We start from the raw sequence: 12187 nt of genomic DNA, 5'->3' as shown, positions 1-12187 counted from the left end.
ATGCTCTCTTTTGACTTCTAAAATATGCAATCATGCCAGAAGTGCAGAAGTGGAAGGAGGGAGATGTTTCTCAATGTCCTTCTCCACTTCCTTCTCCAGTGCTCTAGAATACTGATGAACAGTGCATTCAGAAACACAACCTGGTGACTCACATTGATGTAATTTCCCAAAGCCTGCTGTAACTTAAATAGCATATTGGAAGCAGTGTATTGTACCATCAGAGAAGAAAGGGAGAAAAAATCCCAAGCGTTTTCAGCTTTTACGTCTTATCTATTAAAAGGGAGAAATAAGATATATTTGCTATGGAACTGATAATGATATCATTTGAAAACAGGGGGGTGTAGAAACTTTTTTATATCCTCAGATTAGTTCAGGAGAAAATACACTATCCTGGAAGAAAATGGGTTGCTACTAAATCACACTGATATTGATTTGGGAGATTGAAATATTGTGCTTTTTATGCATAGCAAAGTTTCCACCAAGCAGCATATCTTTTAGTTATTGTTGTGTGCCTTCATATTATTTTCATTTTATTGAGATCCTAAGGCAAACCTCTCACATGGTTTTCTTGGCAATATTTCTTCAGAGGGGTTGTCTTTGTCTTCCTTTGAGTCTGAGAGAGTGTAACTCACCCAAGGTCATCAAGTGTGTTTCCATGGATGTGTGGGGATTTCAGCCTTGGTCTCCAGAGTTGTAGCCTAACACTTAAACCACTATGTCAACTTAGCTCCTAGTACATCTTTTACCTACATCTATTTGGTCTTGGATGTTTAAAAACATCCAACAACACTTGGATTTTCCACAAAGATCGTTGAGGGCATTAGCTATGTGACTGTTGATTTATAAAATGTGTGTATTATAGTTTGAAGTCTAATGAGTGACACTTAATGACAACTTTGCCTATTAAGTGAGCAGGCCTAACATTACACCATGTTATGTTATGCTACTCTGGGAAAAATATTTGGAAAGTGGACTCTGTTTCACATTAGCAGATCAAGAGGCAGCAAGAATAAATAACACGGCATGACTGACACAATCCTTCAGGCAAGGTGATTAAAAGCTACAGCAAAATAAAAGGGCTGGCAAAGCCACTTTCAACACAAATAACAGTGCTCACATCTTCACATTACTAAGACTGTCAGAGGCTGATTATCATCACAGCCCTTGCTTTTCAGTGAGGTCCCAAACCTGATTTGTAGACTGATACTATTTCCATGTTCTGAATAAAGAAAAAAAATGCTAAAATGATTTTTTTTTAAAAAAACCCCAACACCTTCAAGTTCATCACTGATTCTTACAGCGATTTCCTACATACCTTAGCTGTACTCCTAAGAGCATCAGTTTACTATAAAGGCATACTGTCTCCCTGGTGTCAGTTGCTAAGCTGGGAGAAGGGAAGAAAAATTAATTCACTGGTTGGAGGACCTCTCCATTTGGGTCAGAGTGGCCTGCTCCATCCTAAAGCTCTTCTCCCTGATATCTGGAAGACTGTCTCACAAAAGCATCACTGAGATGGCAAACTGAAGACTTCTGCTTGGGTACTATTCATATCCCCACTTTTCATTTAAATTGAAATTATTTTCAAGTGAAAGAAAGTCAAGTGTAATGGTTTGGATACCTAGTTAGTTTTAGTTAGAGTAGAACCATTGAAAATAATGGGCTTTGTTAATCTGGATTACATTCAGTTTTTTCTGAGTTATACTGCTTTGGGTTGCATAACATCTGCACAAGAACAAATGTTGCCCCTATAGTTTCACCAAAGTCTAGTTGTTATAGAACTACTCAATTCTAATCCTCACAGAGGTACGTTCACTTATGAAGATGCAAGTCTACAACAAGATTCCTGCCATAGTTTATATGTAGATAATGTAGTTTTTCTTTGTAGGAATGTTCAGTTCCTTATGGGATGAAGACATGAATCAGTTGTCCAGCTCCTGCTTGTATATGGAAGTTATATAATTTTATACCCCTATCCTGGAAATTGTGGATAGGGGTGTGAAAACCCTAAAGAGTCTGTGCCAGTAGGGATGAACAATGTTGATTTGGGAAGACCAATGATCTCACTCATTTGGAGGCAACTCTGATATGACACAATTCCTAGATAAAACATGGGCATAGATTAATTATAATATTGAGAATGAATTTTACCAGGATCCATAGATCTTAAGCATTTTCATGCCTTAAAACTCAGGGATGTGTTTGTCTCAGTACATTACTGTGTCAGGATTTGATAGTGTGAAGCAGTGGTTGAAAGAGTTTTGCTCCAGCTTTTACTGAATCCTGATTCTTATCAGTCCTAACCAGTCCTGCTCATGATCTGGGATGATGAAAGATGTGTACCAACAACATCTGGCCACAGTTTTCCCATCCCTGTTACCACAAATCCTTTTTTCAGCTAAGTTTTGAGTGAAGAACTAATCCATGTGTAAATGTGCTTTGAAAGGGACAGTTACCATCAGGGAAGTTTCTTTTCAAATTTGCAGGCTCCTTGGGGCATCTTAATTGGCACTTTTAGGTTTTTGTGCTGAAGTGTTTTCTTCATGGGAGAATATTGCTGAGAATGTGACTGTATAAGGGATTTTTGTTCTCGTGTGCTGGGGAGGTGAACAGTTCACAGAAGCTTTGATGCTTGCCCAAACCCACCCACATGCTATTACATGGGGAGATTACATGCTGCAAGGAGCGCCCCTCCCCTTTACTGTGTCCATACAATCTTTGCATTGGTGTCCCTCTGTAAATCCAAGATGAGAAGAACAAGCAATGTTTTGTTTGAAAATTCAACAAATCCTTTCAGAGCTAGAAAGACCAGAATAAGCAGACAACCAATTTCCACAGAATACTGGGAAACTGAAAAGAAATAAAATTACTTACAAAAACTCTTTGTGGATGATAAATTTGCCAAAAATTTGGTCTTTTGTTATGGTTTTATGGTTCAGTGCATGATTGTAGTTGAGAATCATTCAAAACAATCATTCAAAACTGGCATTGCTCTTCAATTTTCCTTGCTTCTTTACACCATTGAATTGAAGATTAACGTTCATGTTTTCAGTAGTTCCCTGGGAAAGATTAGTTCCCACTTCAGCAAATCCAGAATAACTATTTTAAGTAAACTTTTATGGGGCTGTATATTTTTTTAAGAATGATTGTTGCAACTATGTACTAAATGCGTTTATTTCAAAATAAGCTATAATCCACAGAGTCTCACTACATTGTGACTACACTTAACATTGAAGTCTAGTTTTTTTTAATGAACACAGTATGGAAGCCTAATCATATATTCAGAAAACTATTTATTGTTAATATTCCTCTCACTAACTTTGCTGCATATTTTGCTGTGGCCTGAGAAATCACTAAAAGGCTAAAGTCTCCAACAGGTCCTCGGGACAGGGCAATCTATCTGTGTGGCATTTGTTAGTTATGCACAGCAGGGCTGTCCATCACCCCTTGCAGCATGTCTCTATTTCCATAGCAAACCAGATAGCAGAGAGAGGCAACATTACTCTCCAATGAAAAGGCAGTGAATGGCAAAATCCTGACAATGTTTATGCTGTTAGACCACCATCCGGGATGCATGACATCAGCTGGAATGGGGGAAGGGAATACAATCAAGTCATGGACAGCTGTCAAAGCTTGTTCCTAAAAATAAGCTCAGAAAAAATTATTGGTAGTGCCATTTACGAGCCAATTAAGAACAGTGTTAGAAGTGACAGATAGAACACACTGAGATAAAATAGAATGAATGAGTAGAAGTGGGGAGGACTGGGATTGTTTATAATGTAAACAGAAAGAAAGCCTCCCCCTCTTGACAGTTCCTTGGAATAAATTAAATGGAATGGCACTCCATGTATAAAAGTCATGGCAGCATTGAACAAACACGGAAGAATTGTACCAGTGCCGACGTTCCCTTTTGCTCAGTAGACTGAGTTAACAGCAGTTATTCCAAGCAGTTCTCTGGTCCAGACAGGATAATGCAAGCCTTGTAATCCTGTAGTTGGTGCAGTAGGAAATGATTTTCCAGTTATATCATACTTGTGTGCTACTGGCTGGGAGGTTTTTAGATGAAACTCTTTCTGTCCTTACTGAGAAGCAGCAAGGACATGAAAGCAACTAGTTACAAATGCTCCTTTTTTTTACTGGCTTCCTTGTTCTGAGATGATTGCAGTTTTAAAATGTTGAGCCCATTTGCAAAATGAGGCTCATTTTACAAAATTTGTTTTGCAGTGTTTTCTATTTGGTATCATTTGCTTTCATTTTCTCTAGTCTAGAAGGGGAAAGGCAAGGATAAGCTATGCAGAGAACTACTGGAAATCGTAGTCACACACTCAGCTTCTGAAAGATGTTGGCAGGTGTTGCCCATATGTTTTCAAGCATATCTTTGCAGCCAAAAGGGTTAGAAACTTTGTCTGAAAATAGGCATCTCATAATCTAGTTGACATATGTTAGAGCCTTTACAAATATAGTTCATTGGGGGGAAAAATGACTCCTTGGAGGTGGAATATATATTCATTTACGACACCCCTACAAAATTCATAAGGTAAATCTCTTTGAAGGCCTCTCAAAAGAATCTGTGAACATCCCGCAGCCTTGTGAAAGATAGCAAAGTACTGCAGTGACAAAGTTGTGTACAAAATGCTCAAAGGAAAAATGTGGAAGATGAAATGAAAGCAAATACAGTTAATTCCTTATGTGTCCATTAGGGCTGTGCAAAATTTCATTTGTGCCTCGTTTGTTGTGTCTATTTTGTAAGATTTGTACATACGACTGAATATTAAGAAACACAAGGGGTATCCACCCAAAAAACTTAAGATTCTAAACATTGACCTATGACTTTCTGAAGAGTTATGTAAGTCTCATAAATAGCTCCAGGTCTTTGTCGTGGGTGCTGCTTTGCCTCCAAAAGGTCCAGGCGATTGGGGGGGGGGGGGACAGAGCCAGCAGGTGGGAGGAAGGGATGCCTGGCTGGATGGCCAAGCAAGGAAGAAGCTGTCCCTGCACATGACCATCCCAGGTAACAGGCCGAGTCCACACTTATCTTGAGTTTTTAATGTGGGAAACAAGTAGAATTCTGGGAAATGAACTTTAGGCCAGGGTCTTTTGAATTCCCTGGCTCAGGGGTCCTTACCATCCCAAACTACATTTCCCAGAATTCTGCTTACCACTTTGAGCTTCCTCCTTCTTCCCGAAAGTTTTGGTGTTCATTCTCTAAAGGGAATCCCCTGAGAAAAAGGGGATTGTTGGGAGTTGAAGTTGGAAAAGTTGAGAGGCACTAACTCTAAAGTTTACCTCGTAGGTTTCCGGTTGTTGTTGTTGTTGTTGTTGTTGTTGTTGTTGTTTCAAAGGCTGGATGGGCATCTGGTCATGTTGCCTCATTGAAAATAGAAATTCAAGGAGATAGCTCTTGTAGTTTTTTTAAAATTGTTGTTCATAAAAAAAATTAAATTCCTCAAAATCAGTGAATGTGTGAAACATTCCAAAACTTTGGTGTGTGGGGTTACCGTGGTAAAGGTGTTCTACCATTGTAGCAAGTTTCATCCAAATAGCTTTAAAATTAGGGAGAAAGGGGCCTGGAAGCTCCTCCACTTGCACAGTTACATAATGAAAAAGTAATGAAAATTTTGTTATATCATTATAATTATGATACAAGCCTCTTACGATATTTTAGAAAAACTTCAGAAATGATTCTCTGCCTCCCCCCCCCCCCCCATGTAGTAATGAGTGTTGAAACATTTTTTCCATTGATCACACAAGCCTAATGTCCATGATTTCTGTAGTAATAGATTCAATCACCTAAGGCTTGAAAATATTTTTAAAAGGACAAAAATCAAAGTAAACCTTGATTTGGTTATTTTATATAAGGGATTTTACTACATCATTGTATACAATGGAACTTCAGAATCCATAGATTTTGCGACTCACGGGGGGATCTGGGACCAAATCCAGCATATACCAAGGGCCCACTGTAGAATAATACTGACAGCATCAGGCCAGTAGCCAGGATTTCAATTTGGGGGGGAGGCTGAGTTTTTTTCAGGGGGGGGGGGGGTTGGGGGGGGAGCTGAGTTTCGGGGGGGGGGGCTGGGTCTGAGTGAAAGAGGGTTTACCCTAGCAAACCTTTGGTATCATTACACCAAAACCCCCGTGCATATGGGTTATATTGAGTATGGTGATCAGATCATGATATGAATAAACACAACAGTTTAAATAATGCACCAGTAAGGCCTTTTTGCGAACCACCATGAAAATTTCGGGGGGGGGGGGGGGCTGAAGCCCCTCAACCCCCCAGCTACATGCCTGGACAGCATCATCAAAAGGGACAAAATAGACTTTTTGGAACAATGTAAAGAGGTTTGGACCTATATTCATGTTACAATGTACAGGTGTCTATTACAGAATGGTAGCTAGTGGACTGACGGGTTCACTACAACCTCAATGTACAATGGACATCAATGGGCTTTGGGACCCTCCTGATGCACATGTGGACACTGACAGCAAACATGCTGAATTTGCACTATATGTTTCTGATGTGTATCAGAAGTAGTTGATAAGCATTGCATGAGAAGTTCCCAACATGTGTCAGATGTCTATGATGTACATTAGGAGCAACTTATATTTAGCAGAAGAATCTAGTGTGCGTTGGTATACTCTTTCTGGTGCCCTGATATACATCTTTGCAATTCACTAACATTGCATTTCTGCAATGCAGACTGTAATAATAAGACTGTGGTCCATGTATCTTCATTGGAAGAACTACCCTAATGCCACCCATTTCATCATAGAGAAATGCACAAGGAAGGCATACATGCTGTGATTCAATAAGACAGAGAAATGATATGTTTTTTAACCTAAACAGCTACAATAAAAAGTCTATTTCAATGTAACAACAACGTTTCCTTTCAATCTAATTTATAATATGTTTGCAAAAAGCAAATTGCAAACTTAGCTAAATAACAAGCCATATTGATATGTAGCATGTATGTGGCACAGTTTTCTTTCCCGTATCTCTCCCATAATGAAATTATTGCTTAATTGCATTGGATTGATTTTATTGTCGTAAGTTGCGTAAGGCACCAAGGACAGGGCTGATGGTCTGATCTCTATCACTTTCGACAGTCACTTTAAAACACTCTCTTAACTCAGCTTGGACAGCCAGATGTAGCTCATTTACAACTCAATTAGATGCCTTAGCTAGTCTAAATGCAAAAATAGGTTATTATTTACAATTAATGGGGTAAAACATACATGCACACCACTAAGATTACATTATTTGGCACAAATTTATAAGCATACAGTCACAACCACACACACAAACAGAGTTTGGAAAGTTAATTTTCAAGAGCACAGCTGCCAGAATCCACTTGCCAGGCTCTGCACAAAAAGTATGTTCATCATACTGTTTGAAAAATCAGATAAGGAAAATTAATTATACCTCTTTAGATGTGCACTTTAAATGGGTCACAATCTGCCTTCAGCTATTTTTGTGACATTGAACTGACTACACTGGAGCTATCATATTTTCACTTCTTTGCCTGGGTGAGGTCAGTCTCCCCTTGTGTTACAATTCCTGCTATTTAAACTATTCCTTTAGCAGCAAGGGTGTATGGAATGCAGTGTAGATTATGGGAACATTTTGTCTTATGCACAATGAATTTTAATTCTTTTACTGCGAATATAATTATCATTTATTACTTTCACGTTCAGAGAACCAAAGGATTGGAGCACGTACAGCTTAAAGAAAACAATACGAATATCATACTAATAAAATATAAACAGAAAATACGAATGTAAAGTAGATCACATAAGATTTAAAAGTCTAGTTACAGCTTGCAATTCCAGGAATCGTATATTCCTTTTTAAAACTTTGGTTTTTCAGATAGTGTACAGACATGTGTAGTCATGTCAAGATTAAACCGCCTTGAGTCGCCTTCGGGCTGAGAGAGGCGGTATATAAATACAGCAAGTAAATAAATAATAAACAAAATTATGTTTCTCTCTGATTTCATGGCAAAAACTGATACCAAGTAAATAGAAATTTATAAACTAGAGCAGACATGGGCAAACTTTGGCCTTCCAGGTGTTTTGGACTACAACTCCCACAATTCCAGACAGCCTACCGGCTAAAGTAGAGATAATCATGGATTCTGGATTCAGCCACTGATCTTCTGTTTGCTTTGCATCTTGAGGAACTGCTCCACAATTTAAGTTGTGTTCAGTGCAACATTTCCACTTTGTCTATTACTCTTGCTGAAATTTTCCTAGTTTCTATCGAGTGTGTTGACAAGCTAGCTTTCTTTATAATCTCTTCTTTTAATAGGATATATTTTCCTGAACAACAGCTATATCTTGATTAGTCTGCCATCTAATGAATGAAGATGTTATCAAAAGTTGCAAATATATTTAGATTGTCGAAGGCTTTCATGGCTGGAATCACTAGGTTCTTGTGGGTTTTTTTCGGGCTATAGGGCCATGTTCTAGAACATGGCTCTATAACCCGAAAAAACCCACAAGAACCTATATTTAGATTGTTTAGTCATTGATTTTCATGTGACCTTATCACACAGGGGAGCTCCCCCCCCCCCCATGCCATTTTGCCAGCAAGAGTGGTGAAATGGCAGGCAAGATGGGCGACTCCATCATCCTGCATGTTGCTCCGGTGCAGCGACACTTCCCCCACCACATGAGGAAAACATGTGTTGTGCTGGCTGCAATGAAGCCAGCACAACACAGGCAGGCTCCCATGTTTGGAGGGAAGCGTCATATGATACTTCCACTTTAGTTGTGGATGGGGCCTCCACCAGAAGTCCAGCGACATCATGGGATGGACAGCATGCCCATCTGTCACTGGACTGGTGGGGAAGCATTCTAGGATGCTTCCCAAGCCCTATGTAATGAGGTCATTAAAATGATTCCACAGGCTACATAACTTAAATTAATTACCCTATTTTCTCAAATCTAATGCTCACCTTTTTTGGTTAAATGACATCAAAATTAGGATGTACATTAGATTCACACAATATGGTAATCTTAGTGTTGAGCTAAAGCAAAAGGGGAAGCTGCTTCAGAAGCACCTGGAGCTCCTGTTTGAGGTATGCCATCTCTAATTAAATTGCCTTGGTTCAATGCTATGCCATCCTGGGATTTGTAGTTTGGTAAGCCACCAGCATTCTTTGGTGGAGAAGGTCCAAGAGCTTCCAATGATTCCATAGCATTGAACCAAGGCCATTCAAGTGGATTCATTCTACAGTATAGATGCATCCCAAGGTTTCCTTTTTTCTTTGTGGAAGCTTTGGCCTTCTAATACTTTTGTTTCTAAAGAAAGAATCCCAAGCAGGCAGCAAATGTAATGCACATCTTTTTTGGCCAAATTACAAAAGGGTGCACTTTTTACACTCAACAGCAAAAATTTTGTTTGTTTTAGGGTTGTATTTGATGGTACATTAGACTCGAGTAAATATGGGTAATATGTTTGAAAAGCCTTAAGGTGCATATACTCCTTAATATCTATGCCTAGGTTAAGCTATCAAGGCTTTGTAGTCTTTGAGGTCTGTTGCACATATATAATCACACTCACTGTTATATAGGTAAGGAAATGAGATTTATTAACAGTAGCATGCCCCGTGCTTTTTGCCTATGAGTGAAGAAATTTCCATCTAAAAATCCCAAAACAGACTCCACCAATGTATTCATATTCTTTTTTCTGATTAATATATAATTGGACACAATTATGAGTGGCCCTGAATATTTTGCTACCAGAGGCAAAGGACAAGATCATTTTCAACTCTATTGTGAACTAAAAATGTCTGAATTGGCAGAGGAAGCTTCCACTGGCAATGAGCCAATGCCCTCCTGTGCACCTACTATCTTAGATTGCAACATCACTCTGGGTAATAAGAGCTGACCAAATCCATATGTTTAAAACCAGTAATAGATTCCAGTGGAAAGTAAAGCATATCAAGCCATACACAACCTCATCACACTGACTTCTTGCTCCATCCTTTCAAGATGGAGTTAGGACAGAGATCACTGAAGCTCTTTACATGTTGCAGGGCTACTTCTGGTGGGGCTTCATCCTGGCTCCATCCTGGAAATGTCCTAGGATGGAGCCCAGAGAACCCAGGAGGCTTCCTGTTCTCTCATTACTTAGAATGGGGTCAGCTTGGGGGGAAGCTAGGCAGCAACACTTTCTCCTATATGTTGGGTAAAGTGGGGTGTGGGGCAACAGTTTCCCACACTGCCCCACAGATTCATCATGCTGCTAGGTGAATCCCCCCGCTGTCTCCTGCATTTTGAACTTCAATGTGATGAGGTCCTTAACTGCCAACTTTAGCAGGAATTTCACAGCTTCCACCAAAGTGTACAACAGTATGCTGTCTTCCATGGCCAGATCATATGATTATTGAACAGGTGCTATGCTGAGAATCTGCTTCTGCTCTTTGGTCAAAACAACCTGTATCTTTGAGGTACACTAATATGCCACTTGATTGTCTCCCTGTAGTATTTCTTTTTCTCTGATGTGTCCCACTTCATTCCAAATCCTGGCTTGTCCCTGGGCAAATAGGCTACATATTTTTGGCACAATGCCTGCTTTCATAACTTTTTCAACACAGATTTGTGTTGTCATTATCAGATGACAAGTATCACAATTTTATTTTGCAGGGACACTAGAACTGTCAGGTCTTTCCTACAAAGTCATTTGGAAAAATAGGTGTCTTGAGAAAAAGGGACTGTGTTTTACTTTGTTGCAAAGCACAAGAATTCTGAAATGAGTACTTATTTTCAAATATGGGATTGAATTTATTTGTGAATATACTTGCTAAGAATATATTTCTTCCACTTGTTTTACAGATGGAGGGAAGAATACTGTATCTTACTGAATTCAAGCTCATGTTCTCCACTGATGTTGTAAAAGCCACCTTTGGATGTGTGTATTTAAGTACTGAGATCTCATATCAAAGGAACAGAGAGACCTCTTGGGATTGAGAGCCTATAAATCCTGCTTTCCCCTCTCTATAGGTAGTACAATGATCTGTTTGTTTATCAGAACTCGAGTTACCAGAGGTTTTTCCTCTCCACATGTTTCCTTATTCCCACAATTTCAGACAGCATTTTGAAGGAGCTAGAAATTGACAATCTTGTAACCTCCTCCTCTGTCCTGAACTTCACATCCTGCTGCTTCTAGTTCTGTGTTCAGAGACAGAAATAGTTATCTTCTCCAGACTTGATTTGTGCAAAGAATTGAAGAAGAGTTCTGTGTTAGTGTAGACTGCTAAAAAGACAAATAAATGAGCCCTACAACATAGCAGATCTGAACCCTTCCTAGAAGCCAAGATGTATAAACTCAGGCTGTTGTATTTTGGCCATATCTTCAGAGGAGATGACTCACTAGCAGTAGCAGACTGATCAGGGCGTCAGCTTGTCTGGTGGCAAGTGAGCCCTCTTAAACATGAGACATGTTAAAAAAAGTAAAGCTCTTTTAGCAGCTTGAAAATATAACAGAAATTCCAATATTATTACTGCATGCAAATAAACATAACGTTGTTTTTAAAATTTTAATTAAAAATCCTTTTTCGAGGATACTTTATATTTAAGAATATAATAAATAATTTTGAAATAATAATTCTGATTCTGGTTATGTGATGCCAATGCATCTATCATATAGGCCTAGATCTTTACTATTTCTTAAAAATAATTGATAGCCTTATATATGTGTGTGGGCCCCTTTGTCTCCTGGCAATCAATATTTTTAAGCCTAGTCTACGCAGTGGGTTAAAGCACTGAGCTGCTGAGCTTGCTGATCGAAAGGTTGCAGGTTCGATTCCGGGGAGCGGCGTGAGCTTCCGCTGTCAGCCCTAGCTTCTGCCAACCTAGCAGTTCGAAAACATGCAAATGTGAGTAGATCAATAGGTACCGCGGGAAGGTAACGGCGCTCCATGCAGTCATGCCGGTCACATGACCTTGGAGGTGTCTACGGACAACGCTGGCTCTTCGGCTTAGAAATGGGAATGAGCACCACACCCCAGAGTCAGACATGACTGGACTTAATGTCAGGGGACTACCTTTACCATTACCTTACTAGAAATGAAGATAATGCTGGGAGAATTGGAGAGTAGTAAGAAAGGAAGACTGCATTCCAGATTCATAGACTCAATCAGGAAAGCGATAGCTCTGAGTCTCTAAAACCAGGGTTGTT

At 39.4% G+C, this 12187-nt stretch overlaps 1 long non-coding RNA gene across 1 annotated transcript in view; it reads left to right on the top strand.

Annotated features, from left to right (window-relative positions):
* The window catches only part of LOC132766432 (uncharacterized), a 66071-nt gene extending 54569 nt beyond the window's left edge, over positions 1–11502 (top strand). The window contains exon 3 of the long non-coding RNA XR_009630474.2: positions 10843–11502. This is a non-coding gene — a long non-coding RNA (uncharacterized lncRNA). The remainder of the gene's footprint in view (positions 1–10842) is intronic.
* The last annotated feature ends 685 nt before the right edge of the window (positions 11503–12187 follow it).

The sequence above is a fragment of the Anolis sagrei genome, chromosome 2 (assembly GCF_037176765.1).
Source record: "Anolis sagrei isolate rAnoSag1 chromosome 2, rAnoSag1.mat, whole genome shotgun sequence".
Taxonomy (NCBI): domain Eukaryota; kingdom Metazoa; phylum Chordata; class Lepidosauria; order Squamata; family Dactyloidae; genus Anolis; species Anolis sagrei.
Note: the sequence above shows the minus strand (reverse complement) of the source record. Positions and strands in the feature narration are given on the sequence as shown.